This window comes from Protopterus annectens, chromosome 10.part0, assembly GCF_019279795.1.
Source record: "Protopterus annectens isolate FY-2018-M chromosome 10.part0, PAN1.0, whole genome shotgun sequence".
Classification (NCBI taxonomy): domain Eukaryota; kingdom Metazoa; phylum Chordata; order Ceratodontiformes; family Protopteridae; genus Protopterus; species Protopterus annectens.
The window spans coordinates 559,198,112-559,215,836 of record NC_056744.1 but is presented as its reverse complement, the minus strand read 5'-3'; positions in this window follow the sequence as shown (position 1 = coordinate 559,215,836).

The window sequence follows — 17,725 nt, the reverse complement described above, 5'->3', positions numbered from 1 at the left end:
CCAAAAAATGCTGGGAAGGAATAAATAAACTACTCCACCATGGCAAACCATCCACCCCATCTCCTACCTCCACTAGTGAAATCACAAATATACCAGATACCTTGAAAAAATGCTTTACGGAAACTATATCCAGCCTCTTTCACAAACTGACCACATCCAACACAAATAGCCCTGAACCTATAAAAAAAATCTAACACCACCTTCCAATTTCAGCCCATCCCTGCCACATATATCAAAATATTCCTAACCAAACTTAAACCTACTATATTAGCAGCTGATGGCATCCCTGCTGAACAACTCCAACTGGTTGCTAATGAACTTGCCTTCCCAGTATCCATCCTCTTAAACAAATCTATCTCAGAAGCCACTATTCCACCTGTCTGGAAGAACTCCTATGTTAGCCCTCCTCCAAAAAGGTGGTACTTCCACCAACTTCTCTGTCACCCTATTGCCATCCTGTTTCCACTAGCTAAAATACTTTGAAAATGCCTACATCACCAACTCATGCCATACCTACTCACCAACCAACTTCTTTCTCCCACCCAGCATGGATTTGGCCTGCTCACAGCATCATCAGCACCTTACTTTATTTCACAAACCTCATCAACCAAAGCAAACACAAAGGCTATCTAACATCTGCCATATTTCTGGACCTGTCAAAGGCTTTTGATATGGTCAACCATCCTAAACTACTTCAAACCCTTACTGTCTTGAGTCTTAACACCCATGCATTGAACTGGGTTCAGAATTACCTACAAGAAAGGCAGCAAGCAGTTAGATGGAACAGCAACCTATCCTCACTACTACCCATCACCACAGGAGTCCAACAAGGGTCCATTCTAGGACTCCTCCTATTCTCCATTTTGACCAGTAATCTTCACAGCATCTGTCAAGATGCAACTGTCATACAGTACGCTGATAACTCAACACTAGTCTGTATAGCCAGAGATCCCCAGGAAGTCCACACCAACACCCAAATAGTCTTCCAAACTATCAAAACCTGGTTTCTTAACAAAAACTTAATACTAAATCCCCAAAAAACAAAGCAATTTAGTCCCAACAAATCAACCACAATATTCAGCTCATTTAATATTGTTTCCAGCGATGGGACTATTATATACCCAGACACTCATACTAAACTACTAGGCATGATCATTGATAATAATCTCAAATTCAATCTACATATAAATCAAACCATTAAAAACATCCACAAAAAACTGGGAAGACTATATAAAAATAAACCATTTCTAACCCAAGCTACCAGGACAACTATTGCTCAAACCTACCTCCTATCTACTCTATTCTATGCCTCACCCATTTTCACCAACTTACCCAAAACAGAAATGGCCAAGCTCAACACATGCTACAATTAAATTGCCAAATTTGCCATCGGTGCACCCTATCAATTCCACCACTGCCATTCCTTCAAGCAACTTGAATGGTTTGAATTTCCCAGTCTCCTAACCTTCTACCAGCTTTACTTTGCACACAAACTAATACTACTTCCAGATAAACTCTCAGCACTGGCCAAACTACTAACATTACAAACTAACCCTAGACAACTATGTTCTAGTGATAAAACACTGATCAAGGTTACCAAGAGTAAAAACATAACAGGGGACTCCCTCTTCCCTAATTATATAGGCAAAACTTGGAACTCCCTACCCTCAGCTATTACCTCAACAGACTCAAAGGTTACATTTAAAAGACTCCTTAAAGATCCTGGATATGTTTATGTTCACCTCCAGGCTAAACTCCCCAATCATCCCATCCTTCTTCCCTAATCTACTAGTCTCTGTTTCTGAACTTTAGCACTAAGAGGAACTGCAGCTTTTTACTTCTGGCGTCCTCATTGTGTCACTTCTAAACCAGGCCTTTCAGATTGTGTCTATTCATATTGTGGCATTAAAACCATGCTATGCTCAGTTTTCTATAGATTTTTCTTCCCCTTCTTTACATTTGCTTTTATACTTAGTGTAGATACCTCACACCACTCAACTCTGTTGTTTTACCTACTTCAAAAATCCTGCCCCTGCCAAACTTGTACTCACACTATCTGTATAAAATTGCAAAAGATGCAAACTTTCTCACATATGTAGCTTATCCTGGTTGGCTTTGTGCTTATGTACTGTCTCATTCTAACTGTATAAAATCATAAAAGATACTTTTATACTATGTATCTAATGTTAAAGCTTTGTGCTTATATAGTATCTATGTAAATATGAATGCTACTGTTATACTCATGCTAATTACTTGTAATTGTTTTGTGGAGCTATTCTCCCCAGGCCTCTGCTGAAAATGGATATGCATCCAGTTGGACTCTCCTGGTCAACAAATGTAAAATAAAAATAAATAAATACATGTATTCATTAAGTATCCATTTTTCAAGTCCAGTAGCAAGATATGTATATTAGTCAACAGTGATGCTCACATCATGTGTATGTGTGTGCGCGTGAGTGTGTGTGTGTGTGTGTGTGTGTGTGTGTGTGTGTGTGTGTGTGTGTGTGTGTGTGTGTGTGTGCATGTGTGTGTGCGTGTGCATGTGTGTGTGTGTGTGTGTGTGTGTGTGTGTGTGTGTGTGTGTGTGTGTGTGTGTGTGTGTGCCTGTGTATCTCTGTATGTGAGGTGGTATGAACAAGTTTTTGTTCAATGATGTAAGCTACGAATAGCAGTGTGGTTAGTTCAGCATTATCACCCCACAGACCACAAGAACCACTTCTACCATGAATTGCCCTGCTAGTTCCATAGTCCTAGCTACAAGCTGGGGTGCTACCTGAATGTGTGAGATGTCTGCTGGATGAGCTGCCCTCACTGCTACATCCAAGACCATAATCACATTGCCTAACATGTCTGAGTATGTAAACCACAATCAATGATGGAGCAGCAGAAGTAGTGAGGATCTTGCATGGCCACATTAGCTATTACCCAACAATGTAACAGCTCTCTGGCCACATGGATGCTGTCTCTCTCCCCTAGCAGTCATTACATTATATGACACTGCTTGATCCATTGTGTTACTCACACTGTCCCAGAAGTCACCCATATGGCTCAGGCAGTCCTGCACATCAGAATGCACAATATTTATAATTCACACTATCCCTTGCAATGCCCTGTGGAATATTCCTCTGCCTCCACTATGGCCGTACACATACATCATGTGGCAGCTACTGGTACACTGGCATCAGGACTAGGGTGGATAGCAGACCTTCTCCAAGTATCTCTACCAACCCACCTGTGTGGCACATCACCCTCGGTGTGGCTATGGAATCACCCAGCTCTGCAACTGGATTAATCACATAACCATGATCAATTGTGTCACCCTCAACCTGTCCTGTGTCTGGGATCTCTATTTCATAAGTAAGCATGTTTGTACTGATACTGTCTGTATGGGCATGGGATTGCAAGCACAACCTCATTGTCAGACTGACCCTGTGCATCCCCAGACTGTGTGTTTTCATCACTGCCATCATCATCAGAGGCTACCAATTCTCTGAAATCAGGTGGCTAGAGTTCCACAGTGCCACTGGAAGGATCACCTATGACAACAAATAATCAACACAAGATAGAAATAGAATAAAAACTGATCAAACTTATGTTATGTAAAACATATTTTAAACAATAGATGTTTATACAATGCAAACATGTCTTTCACAAATATTTATGTACATAATGAAAAGGTGTGCTTACTGTAGTGCAAACTCAGGACCAGATGTGCCTACGTATCAGAAAGGGAGATAAAACCTGGCTGATAAGCAGCACAATGCAAATGACACAAGTAACAGAAAACAGTGCCCTTTTCAGCTGCAGAGTTAAAAACATCTCATAGAAAACTGCACTGGTGTTCTCCCCCCCCCCCCCTCTGTCTCTCTTTCTCTCTCTCTCTCTATATATATATATATATATATATATATATATATATATATATATATATATATATATATATATATATATATCACTTGCACAGCACAGGGTGTTGTGAGGGGGGGCAGGAAACCTAGGCTGACATAAAAGGTCAGTAAGTGAGTGTGTGTTAGCAAGAAAAAGAAGAAGGAAGACATTTGGATAAACCAACAAATGGCCAGTGAGACAAAATGAGTAACTGTTGTGTGTGTGTGTCTATTGGAGTCCTACAGGTGAAATTGGTGTGTTAGTGTCTGCATTAACACAGCCAAGCTCTGTGATGGCTCTATTGGCATGTTGGACAGGTGTGAGCCATGCATGGCAGATTTAGAAGTTTTCCTGACCATGAGAACTGTCTCTGCCAGGAGTTGCACTGACATGTCCTTGCCAAAGGTCAGATGCACTGCTGCTACCTGAACATGACTGATGTCTGCTGAATGAGCTCCCTTCACAGGGATACCCAGGACCATGACCCTATGGCCTGCCATGTCTAGGTGTGGACAGCAGACTCACTGATGGAGCAGGGGAAGTACTGCCACTATGGGAGCGTGATCAGGAACAGCCACATTGGCTGACAGCAGGTGATGTGGCTGACCTACACCTATGAGGATGCCATTTCCTCCCTGCAGACATTCCATCATAGACAATGCCTGTTCCATGACATACACCTCAGTCCATCACAGACACCCCTCATGCCAATGTGTCATTTATCAGATCCATTGAATGGGTAACATGGTGGAGGCAGTCATGCATGTCAGACTGTGCCACATCTACAACCCTGAGCATTTGTCTTGAGCAACTATGGAAATGTGCCTGTGCCTCCATGATAAAAATACATTGAGTGGAACGGGAAGAGACACTTGCAGCAGACAGAGAAGGGACAGCAGGTCACCTCAGAGCATCTCTATCAACCCAACTATGTGATACCTCACCCACACTTTGGCTACCGCCAGAGTCTACAGGCACTGAAGCCACAGTAGCCACACTTCCTTGATCAATGGCTTCACCCTCCACCTGTCCAATATCTGATGGCTCACTGGAATGGGTAGCTGTAGGCCTACTGGCTGTATCCAATCAAATTGTAGGGGATGGCTGTATGTCAACCTAAGTGTCAGATTCAACCTCTGCACCCTGGGACTGCGACTCTGTATGGCCACCATCATCATCATCAGAGTCTTCTGATACACCGACATCAGGTGGCAGAGGGTCCACACTCATACTGTCATGACCACCTGTGATAAAAAGCAACAAATGGAGAAAAAAAATAATACCTACACCTCTATAGTCCAATTGCTAACAATGAACAGTGCTGCCACTTCTACAGACTATACAGCAATACATACAACAGGCCTGATATCAACAGCACACACTCAATGCTTCTTTATATTGCTTGGCAGTACTGACATAAAAATGTTTGGCTTACCATCTGCAGATGAAATACTCCTCTGCAATCCAGACAGTCCTGGAAGAAGTTAAACAATTAACAGTAACACAGAGGGGTAATAACTTCACTCCTTTATATGTCCATTAACTATACTGTCAAATAGAATGTGGCTGACAATTCCTCCCTAAGCTAATAACTGTAGCAATCTTTAACCCCCCCCCCAAAAGTACATGTGACGCAGAAGTAACTTATTGGTTTCAATTGTTTTTCTATTTAACAGTATTCAACTGTTGAGACACCGAAGCCTGCTTGGAATTGCCTTCTGTGATGTGCTTGCTGTCTCTGAACTGTTGCTCTGACATCCAGCACATGCTGGGAGCTGTCTGGATCCCTGATATTGGCCAGGAAATCTTCATTGGGTGTTAATGGTGGTTCTCTAGCAGGCCCTCCCCTGGTAACCATCTGGACATGGCCCACTACAGCTGCTCTCCTCCGTGCAGATGTTATCATGTCAGTGGCCCTGTGGCGCACCTGCTCGTATGTCCTCCCATGGCCACACACAGCATTCACATCATGAACTACCCGGTACCATATTTGCATCCTATGTGCCATATCTGCTAATCCCCTTTCCAGGAGTAAAGCACTATGTTGCCAAAAGGCATCCACAATCACCTGATTCTCAGCATCCGTGAAAGGAGGTCTCCAAGGATTGACATGCCTGGGTAGCATACTCCTAGGTGCCCTAAAATACAATAGAAGAATAATACACATAAGTATCACTTAACTACAAAATAACTGTCACCAGATAAAACAGAAAAGGTAGCCAGTCAGTATTGCTCACTGAAGAAACATAAAACAGTCTAGAGATGTGAAATGCTAACAACAGTCAGGATGCAAAACAAGGAGAGTAAAAGGACTCGATTCTCACTGTCACCCAGCTTGATAACCATGGGTTCTGGCTGTCCCTATCCTCATCCCAGTCATGGTGTCCCCCAAACTTTGTGTCCATCAACATCCCTGTCTCTTGTCTTGACTGTTGGTTATTGCTTCCTCACCTACTCAACTTAACCGACCCAGACATACCTATGTCCTTCCCTAACATTCCTCTTGCTTTTAAGAAAAAAAAAATTGGGCACCTGTCCCACAAAAAAAAAATCATAAAATAAAAAATTGTCCCATACATAGCTCTGCACTTCGAACATGTGTCTTCTTGACACACCTGATTTGTTCCAATTGGATATACAACATAATTGTGTTGTGGTCACCCCCCTCTCTAGAGGTGACACTCCAAATTCAGTTAATATTTTCCACATATGTTCACTTTACACTGTTAAAGAAATGGATATCTATGTTTTTTTCCTAAACCACTCCTGCTTATTCCTACCCTGCTTTCCCTTTGTTTTTCCCCTGCTTGCTACCCATTTCACCACTGTCCTGTCTACCCCATTTCACTTCTTTAATGCATATTTGTATGAAGGTGTGCATCGTGCACCAACGCACAGCATCAGTGAATGGCAGCAATGTATTTAAATGTATTTAAAAGTATTATATACACCTGTAAAAATATAATATGCACTTGTATTCTATCCCAGTACCATCTGACCCCAACAACAAATGTATCAATGCATTAACATGTGCTGCCACAGAGTCAGTTAAGCAGTAGGTGCATTTCATAGACTCAATACTAACTGTCAGACTTTAGCAATGCAGCTCGCATTTGTGCAATGCTTAGCTACATGCAAACATGTGTATCTCACATGCATATGCACTTTGCTACCTGTTTTACAAATTTGCTGCTCACCTCACTATGGAAACATACATATTATGCTGAGTTACTGCTATTTAATCTCCATTCCCTGTGTATAACATGAAATTACATGTGGAAATATTACAAACTGGGAAGCCTATCTAACAATATGTCACATATTTACAATACATCCATATGTTTACACCCCCCAAGCACTATGACCCTGGGGTCTCAATAATTTTTCCATATCTATATCAACCACAGTACAAAATGTAATATCAAATGTTGTATGCTATGTAATGCACACCAGTCTGGTAACATGCAGAACTACAACTATTGACCCTTATGCCTAAAAAGCCTTATCTGCAAGGCTAGGGAAGGAATCAACATGGACCATATCCACAGGGACATAGGTGACCTTCAACACACTTGACCCAACCCATTTTGTTTTTGTCAGGGGTAGAGCTTGTTTATTGAACCTTGTGGACTTCTTTGATACTGAATCCAAAGACATAAATGAGGGATATCAGGTCATGCCATCTATGTTGCGTTATCCAAGGCCTTTGGCACTATCCTCCCTTCACGTCTCATAGTGAAAATCTTCCATGTGGAATAGGCAACTGGCTCACTGAAATAACACACACTCTCAGAGTTGGGGATTGCACCTCCACAGTTAGCTACTTACCATTAGAATACCACAAGGATCTGTCTTGGGATCTAAACTGTTTGCAAACTACATATCTGAAAGCACAGGCAACAGTAAATGGCCTGTGGTTTACTAAGTTTGCAGACTGGTAACTGGACAGACTAATATTGAGTTCAGCAATGATGGTAACATATTACAGAGGGGACTGCCACACACAAATAATTGGTGCCAAACCCACAGAACCTTAAAGCAGACAATGCCTCATTGTCCCCTTTCACAATGAAATACCCCTGCTAATTATGATATACATAGTACTCTTCTAAGCTCAAAGACAGTGGTGTCAGATGTAGGAATGCATGTGGATAGCAATCTACATTTTCATCACTATGTGTCTATAGTGGTGGCTTACACATTCTGCATTGTGCACATCATACATATGGACATCACATCCAAAACCAGGGTGGTCATACCTCTGCTGTACTTTACCCTTATCAGACCACTAATTTATTACAATTCTTCCTTCTGTCTGTGCCTCACCAGACAACTGCAGCAAATGGAGAAGACATTGAGTCTTGGGTCATGGTATAGGGTTGTGACTGGGAGGCTTCAGGGCCTCCAAACATGGAAAGACTTGAGAGGTGACCTATGCCTGCCATACACAGCAGTCTCAGACCCTGCCCTACTGGACATGCTGGACATCTGCAAATCCAATGGGACAAGAATAACTTGGTGCAGGGTTCTCAACCTAGTCTGTGACATAAACAGAACATGCTGCATAGACAGATATACCCACAAACAAGTCACACTCCTCAGTAATAGGCTCCCACTTTGTGCGAAGCAGTGCTCCTCAGTGACCATGTTCAAGTGCAACCTTGATAACTGGTTGGGTGATTGTAAAGTCATCGGTGGTGTGGCACCTATGTCCCTCATGGACAGGGATAGTTGGTGCTGTTCACAAAATTGCTCTGCTAACAATGACCAACCAACTATGCTCAATAAGCGTACGTGTGTTTTTACACAGCTAGGCTTCTAAACCCTATAGAACCATTAGGCTAACTGCCTCCTATAAAACTATGAAGATATAAGCCTATGCAGTCTTCCTAACATGTTGTCTCCCACATGGCCTGCTGATGTCATCAACTATAAGTTTACTTGCACTTTTACAAAAGTCAGACTTATGCCATAGAATTTGCATAAAGTATTGTGTTCTGTTGTCTGTTTACTTAGGTAAGTAGAAGTTCTGTTCTCACTGCAGTCAACTGTTTATGTGTGTGTATATCTAGATAGAAGAGCAGAAGTGTGTATCCCACATTTACTCCTCCAATGGCATGCATTGACAGTATTTTGATACTTGCAGATGCCTGCACATCCATTTCCTGCAGCCACCCAACATCTTGTCCCCCAAATGGCCTGCTAATGTATTTTACTATAAGCTCACCTACAGTCTTGTAAATGTCAGACTTGTGCTGTGGTGCTTGTATAAATTATTGTTCTCTATAGTCTGTGTACCTTGGGTAAGGGTTCTATTCTCATTGAAGTCAACTGTGTGTGTGTGTGTGTGTGTGTGTGTGTGTGTGTGTGTGTGTGTGTGTGTGTGTGTGTACTTTAGCTGGTTCTTGACATTACAGAGAGAGTTTTACACCACATTGTGGGACACTGTTATAGTTTCCTCAACAGATACTGCTATATCAGATTTTTGGATATGCAGTACTCCCAGCAGGGTAGGATCAGAGATTTGTCTGGAGGCCAGGCGGAAGTCATCTCATCCTATACAATAAATATTACAGTGACATGGACTTTAATCTCTCCATGTACATAATGGCATGGTTTGTTGGCCCTGTGTTATCTTGCTGAGAAAGCCCTGTGGTCTCTCCAGCTTCTGCATGTGTCTGGTGAAGTATATGGAATAGACAGCATTATAGTCTATTAGTGTTGAGATTAATGTTTGACTACAGTGATGTCATACAATCCTATGATCTCAATATGCTGCCATGACTTATGATGTGCACAACATAAGATTTCAATACCAGTGTGGAAACTTGGTGGTCAAAGTTCAGATTGATATCTACATCTGTTCTCAGTGATTGCATCACTGGATTTCTGCATAGCAGGATTATTGTCAATACTGTGATTAACAAGGAATTCCACTTTTCAAATGGACATTACAAATAAACATTTCTGCATTTATTTGTAGATCGTGTGGCTTTGTTGTCATTCAGTTGTTTGTGTTAGCTCCTACTGTACTATGTTATCATCATTGGTGGACTCAATGATTGCACAGAGTATGCAAGAATCAGCAAACGTGGTAAGCCAAAGACCATATACTTTATCCTGAACTGTTGAGAAATAGAGTTCAAACATTGAAAGGCCAAGTACAAATCCCTAGTGTTTGCAAGTGGTGAAAGCTCTACTGGTAAAGGTCGATTAATCAACTTTCACAGTATGTGTTCTGTCATTGAGTCAATTGGTTACCCATCAACTGACATAAGTGTTAATCCCCAGCTGGGAGGGTTTCTCAATGATACCTGCAAGGGGGATTGTTTCAGAACCCTAGGCCTGATCACAATAGGCAGTATGTATTGTCTTACATTCATCCAGGCCCATCACATGAAATCAGTGAGCTGTGACATCATTACAGATCACCTATGGTGTGACTCAACATGTGCATCTTCCTGATATGGTTGAATACACACTTCAACACACCCTTCACATGGGCTGTGTTCCCATACAAGGGTATACATCAACATGCATCCACCTGAGCTGGGGGTCAGCACCTGATGCATGCATGTATAGAGACATCCTGACTCTCCTCAATTGTGAGGTAAGCCAACATGTCACCATGGACCTCTTCTACATGTACACTATTAATATTTGGGCTGTGTGCAACAGACCTGTGTGAGTTGTTAATGCTACATCAAGGCTGATACATCTGATAGATATTCTCAAACAGGTCATCAAGAGTGTGCATGATGACAACAGTATTGTCTTGTGGAACTTGTCAGGTCAAAGCATTTGGCACAAATCCACACTGAAGTATTCAATCAGCACTGTCATATGTGGCCATAAACAGCTATGTCACCAAATAGATAGACCAGTGTATCACATACTCACTATGTTGAAATGTATGGTGTGACCTATATGCCAAGTCCAATGATCAGGTCTGTACATCAGGGCAGTCTGCTAGGCCCTTTCCTGCCCATTAGTTAAGTGATGGACATCACAGATGACATAGACATGCTATGTCCAAACAGCTACCTGAAGGATTACAGATTGTGGGCAATCATTGACTCCAATTGTGACATTAGTATAATATAGATAGTATCAACACATACCAGAAAACACTTCCATAGCCATGGCAACACCTGCATTGACAAGAAACAATGGAGGATTTGCTGAATCAGAAAATAAACATAGCACCCAAATATAATGTGGACATCACATGCTATAATCAGACCAATACATATGTGACCCATCTCCTGGGGTATAAGGTAAGTGGTACATCCACTAGCATGTGGTCACAGTGCTGATACTCCATTAAATGTAACACAAATACTGATTATGTGAAGGACATGCACATCAGAGGCCATAATACCTTCATGATTCCCAGCCTTCATCACACCAATAATAGTGTACAATGCACTATTCTTCATGTATCTTCCGACACATCTTCCAGTGATGAGTAACTGAAAGGTAACACCTTTGTCACAGTGTGCTGTCACACAGCTTATTTGCCATACCTAGGTATTCTTTCTGCAGAATATACATGGCTGCATGATGGTGTCTGACAACATCAAAGGCATATATATATATATATATATCATTTGTGACAATGTGGAATATGCCATATATATATATATATATATATATATATATATATATATATATATATATATATATATATATATATATATATGCCATGCACACAAAACAACTAGCTTGTATTGCCAATACTGTCCCATACAGGCATAGCAGTGTCCCTCCTAACACCTCCACTAGATGTTACAGTGCCAGGACAGTATGTTTGGTTACCCTCACAGGGTGTGGATGTATCATAATAGTTGCTCAAATGTGTGTGTGCAGGCTCATCTCTTATCACTCCACATCACACAGGTTTTGTCAGAGGCAGGGGATTACTTATGGTATTATTATGATATTGTCCATGATTGTGGTTGGTTCTTGTAATGTTTTCCATGATCCTTTACCTGTGCCCACCTTGCTGTAGACCTCTGCTGAGAGTACAATCATATTCAGGCATATCAGTTTGCACAACTGCACAATATGCAACCTACCAATTGTATGTCAGATATCTGATACCTTCTGCATTATTCATGTAAGGATGTATATGTCACATAGACATCCTCCCCATTGTTATGTCACCTTGTTTGACAGTCACAGAAAATGCATTTTCAATGTATAGTCCCTACTGTACCATATAGATATGTGCTTGGTGTTGCTGCTACAACCATCTTCCATTGACTTGCCCTCCTCTGCTGTACATGAGGGAGTTACACCTACCTCTTCCCCCGTGTTCATTTCTACAATTCGTCTTTGTGTCCCTATTTAATATACACACTTCCCCTGAGGGATCATTTTACATGACAGTCCATGTCTTGTTAGAGATCATTAACACAACTTCAATACTGAATGTCAGGAATGGGACATCACAATATTCTGCACTGTAGATACACTGTCCTGTACTGTGTGTACACCATATAGTTCACATTCATACCATTCAACTGTCCAGATATTCCCAGGATGTACAGATGTTTTCCTTATAAAATTTGTGGCTTTCTACCATATCACCAGAATGATCTCTGGACTGCTGTTACTCAGTATTACATACATTTGAGTGAATACCTCTTAACTTTTCTGATTTGTGCAGAATGTCCAGTTTTTGTCTCATATCTGTGATCTTTTCCTCATAACATTTTTGTTTTCTGGCAAATCATAGACATATTATTGCAGAATAAAGTCAGAAACTGATGAATGACAGTTGAGTTTCAAACGTCATGTTCTTCAGAAAGTTCATGCTACTGTACAACCTATTTTTCTAAGTTTGGAAGAGCAATATTAAAACTTTGTCCCTATTTTTGGGCTGCTGTCCCCCCATTATTTATGGCTTTGCACAGATATCTTACTCAAAGAGGTTGACAGGTATGTTTGAGTTTGACTCTACCACATTTCTATGTGACATCTATGGAATATGTCCCTATTTCTGGTTAAATGTCCACACATTATGTCGGATTTTGTGAAGATATGTTGCACTAATAGATTGACAGCTATCTGGACATCCTGGTGGTCATTGTGGCATTCGACACAAATCTGCAGACCATAGTGCTCTGCTTTAAACAGAATAGCATCTGGATTCACTTACATGGTTTCCTGCCCAGCAACGCTGTTGCCAGCTACAAAACCTAACTTAGGTGCACCTCCTCATGTCACCCAGCACTGTGCAAACATGTAAACTCCATGTAGGCTTCGCACAGAACCTACACAGAGTTTATTGAATCCCCAGGATTGTTTTTGTCTATAATACATTTTCAAATTTTCCAGATACTAAAGGTATGAATAAAATTTCTCTATAGTCTTAAAATGTCCAAATACAAAAAATACTGAATCGGTTTCACTGACAAAATAAGCGTCACGTCCCAAAAGTCTGTAATCAGCATAAAACTCTTTAATATTCACAAATGTTGAGCGCTTTCATCTACTGGTCCGTAGATTTCATCAGAACAGATACAAGTTCCTTGTGATCCATTTAAATACATTCATTCTTCTTATCACATTCAAGAATGCATTACATATTAATGAACTAATGTCTGAATTTATGTCTGTACTCGTGAATCACACTAAACACATTTTCTAAAAGTTTGTTTACTAATAAAACACCAATATTAGATAAATAAAATAGACTTACCCCAGGACTCACTAATCCTCTGTGTAAGACTAGATTAGTCTTACATGGAAGAGCCAGTCTAAGAGTAAGACAGCAGAGTGCCATGCATATTAATGAGGGCGCGCTGCCTCAACTCTAAGGCTAACATGGAGCATGCACGAGTGCAGGGGGCACGTTGGACTGCCGAGCAGTCCAAAAATCCACGATCCTGCTAGTCTGACACTCAGGAAATGTCTACTTACATGAGCGAGTCCGCTCAAATGTGTACATACCCAACACTACACTCCCCCACATTCTAAACACCTGTACAATTACAAAATGTAAAAATATTTTTTTTTTTATTATTTCTGATATAGCTGCCCATATTTGCACTGTGGTTGCATGGGTTTGCCCATTGCTTAGCTACAGTTAGCAGTTTAGACACCGAAGAGGATAATAAGAAACTTATATGCAAGGTAAGCAAAATAGCAATAGCATAGTGGTAGAGCCTTCGCCCAAAGAGGAAGCATTCCCTGTTTGAGTTCCACCACTCCCCCTTCTATTTTCTGTTGAAAATCTCTATATAAAAATAATTCCTGACATTTATCATTTAAATTTTTGTAAAAGCATTGAAATGGCCTCTTTATATATATATATATATATATATATATATATATATATATATATATATATATATATATATATATATATATATATATATATATATATATATATATATATATATATATATATAAATATATATATATATATATATATATATATATATATATATATATATATATATGGATCTATCTGACAACACCGACGCACTACAACACCGACAACGAAATCACCAACACCACATAACCGAAAGTTCACAAACACGAAACCTCACATGCCCGACACACCACAATCCTGACAATCAACAAACAAAACAAATGCCCTGTCCAAAAAGCACACACACAACACAAGCACACCAAAATCCTTACAAACCCACACTAAACCTTACATACATAACTATCTATAACCTTAACCCAAACCCTAACCCTAAGGTCCGTCACCATCGCACACTCACCTAACCCGCGCCCTAACCCTAACTCACTTAACCCGCCACTAACCCTAAAGACTGTCACTACCACACACTCACCTAACTCACGCCCTAACCCTAACTCACTTAACCCACCCCTATCTCTAGAGTCCATCAATATCGCACACTTACCTTACTCGCACAATAACCCTAACGTCCGTCACTACCGCATACTTACACAGTCTTTTCACATGTCGGTGTTCTCAGCGTCGGGGTTTTCATCCATCAGTCATCTCAGTTTTCGATCTTCTGGTGTTGGTGTTCTGCACTGCTAAGCCACGTTTATTAGTATTAAGCGTATTTAAATGTAATTGCTCGTAGCTGAGCACTGAGTTAACTAGCGCAATGGCTTTGCGCGTAGCTGCACATCGCGCCAACTAGCGCAAACAGAACATGTTTGCACGGAGTTGCACTCCACGCTAACCAGCGCAACATCGGGCAACGTTGGGCAACATCGAGCAACATAGAGCAACATCAGTCAAAGTTGAGCAAAGTTAAACACAGCCACATCTCCTAGCCAGTCCGGCCAGTAGTAAAATAAAAAGCAATGACAGGACTCGAACCCGGGATACTGTGCACCATAATCACAATACCGAACCACTAAGCCATGACAGCATATCACAACCATGCACTTTCAACACACACATACATATCAATGGAAGTTTACCCATTGCTAAGCAGGTGAGCCTTCAGCTGTGTTTTTTCAAAACTGGCAAATCACAAATAAGTGCAGGAAAGGAGGCATATTTAAGCTCCATAGGTGGGAATACTTGCCATAACTGGTTGTAGCTCCCATCTGCAGGCAGCATGGCCGGTGCTGGAGAGGCCTCTCGATTTTGAGTGCAACGTTGGGGCAATGAGGTGTCAAAAGTAATGGTTTGCTCCTTGTCCATAATCATGAGGATAGACTCCTACGGAGCCGGTACCAGGGCACCCAAACAAAGTGGAAACCAGGAACTCACCAGTGCCACAGGCATCCCTCAGACTGGTGAGCAGGTCAGACACCACCATACAGACCTGAAGAGATGCAAGGAGGATCAACTCAACCAGTGGATCCAGGAAGCCCGTGGGATGGAAAATGCCCCACTACTGCGTATGTAGCCATGGAATTTATGTAAGAATTGCTATTCTAGTCTATACTATGGATAGGTATGTCTCAATATCACTTCATTTACTTCACAGCTGCAGGTGTTCGCGCTGCGAACCAGCAAGACTATGCAGATAGGCTGCTAAGGCTGTGCCACCAGGCAGGTTAGTAATTATTCTGCATGTACTGTTATATAAAATAAATGAGAGAGCCTGAAAAAAAGCATTTTAACCCAATAAATAAAGGTATAATAATTCTTTAATAATTATTCTGCATGTACTGTTATATAAAATAAATGAGAGTGCCTCTTGAAAAGTGTTTTAAGTCTTTAATAAAGATATAATTCCTGGAGTGTGTTTGTGTAATTTTCTTTGATATGTTGTTGTACTCTTGTGTTATAGAAATAGTACTGTTGTATTAAGCGCTGTTAACCCACACTTGGGTAGGCCCATATAAAGTGGATGAAGGGAGTGCCAGTAGCTTTTAAGCATATTTACAGCCCTCAACTGTTGGTTCATGCCCAGCATGTACAGGTTAATCTGGCACATGAGTAGCTTGGTATTGTGTTCCCCAGAAATGTCAGTGTGCTGCCAGAAATGTAGGGAGCTGTTAACATATAACTGATAATTTCACCTGAACATATCTAGATAATTATGGGAAAGTAGAGTTGTCAGTGTACCATCTCAGCAGAAGTGTGCCTGAGCAACTCACAAAATATGTAGCAGTAGCATCTGCATCCCAGACAGTTTACATGTCAGATACAGCTCATGTATATAAAGATCTAGCAAAACCCATTAGACAATTTAAGGACAAATGGGTAGTGTAATAATACATGTAGGGGACATATAACTGCAATTAATAGGAATGTAGTGTAAACTAGAAGGATATATAAGTTGTTAATGGAGCTATCTTTTTCCACCCTACTGTATGTGCATAAAAAATGCAATTCCACACCTCAATGGGTATGTCTAATCTGAAAACATTTGTTGGGACATATGCCCTATTGGTTTATAAATATCTGCATTTATTTTGATGCATGTGCCCTGTTCAAATACCACAATATTGGTGGGTTGCTGCCATCAATTAAACCTGCATGTTGTTGTAATGTCCACTGTTGTTCTATATATGCATGTGTTATGCTTGCTGTTCAACTGTTGGAACTCTGGTGTGTTGGGTTAATAGGAATACTTCTGCATGCTGTTATAACTAATTGGGAATGCTGTTGACTGTTACTAACCCATATTTTCATTAAATCCTCCAAAACATAGAACGTATGGAAAGGCCAGTCCCAGCGGACCCACCTGTCCCACCTCAGCTGGCAATGGCACCTGGCACCAGCAGGGGACCTTCTCCTCAGTTGGCCCTGTGCCACCTTTGGGTGGAAGTGCTGCAGGGGATGGGGCTCACCCCCCTGTGCAAGCGTGGGCAGAGGAGGGCCACCTATCACTCTCCGAACAGTCTGGGCTGTGGTGCGTATAGAGATCGAATGTTCTTTCACTGATCCTCTACACCAGCTTGAAGCATGAGTGGCGTGACTCATGGGTGAGCCTGCCCTTCCTACGCAATCCCCAGCATAGCCACCCTCTGGGCTGTGAAGGTGCAGTGGTGACTGCCCATGGGTGGGGATCTCAGTTCCACTGTTGCCATCTGTGGGCTCATGGGCTTGTGATTTCCAAACATCCTTCCCTGTCAGTGGTGTTCACCCAACACGTGTCATATTCCACCCCTGTGTGCATCTTGTTTGTCTTGTCTGTTTACCTCCCCAACCTACCTCCCCAAATATACTTACTTCCCCTACCCCACATTCCACTCTCGCCTGAAAAAAAAAAAAAAACGGGCAATCTGCTCCCAAAAAAAAAAATACCCCCATACATAGCTGCCCATTTTCACACATGCCCGGTGGACACATAAAATGTAATTTAATTGGCAGTGCAACATACTTTGTTGTCCTCACCTCTCTGTCAGGGGTGGAAGGTTTCTTATTTCACCTCCAAATTTA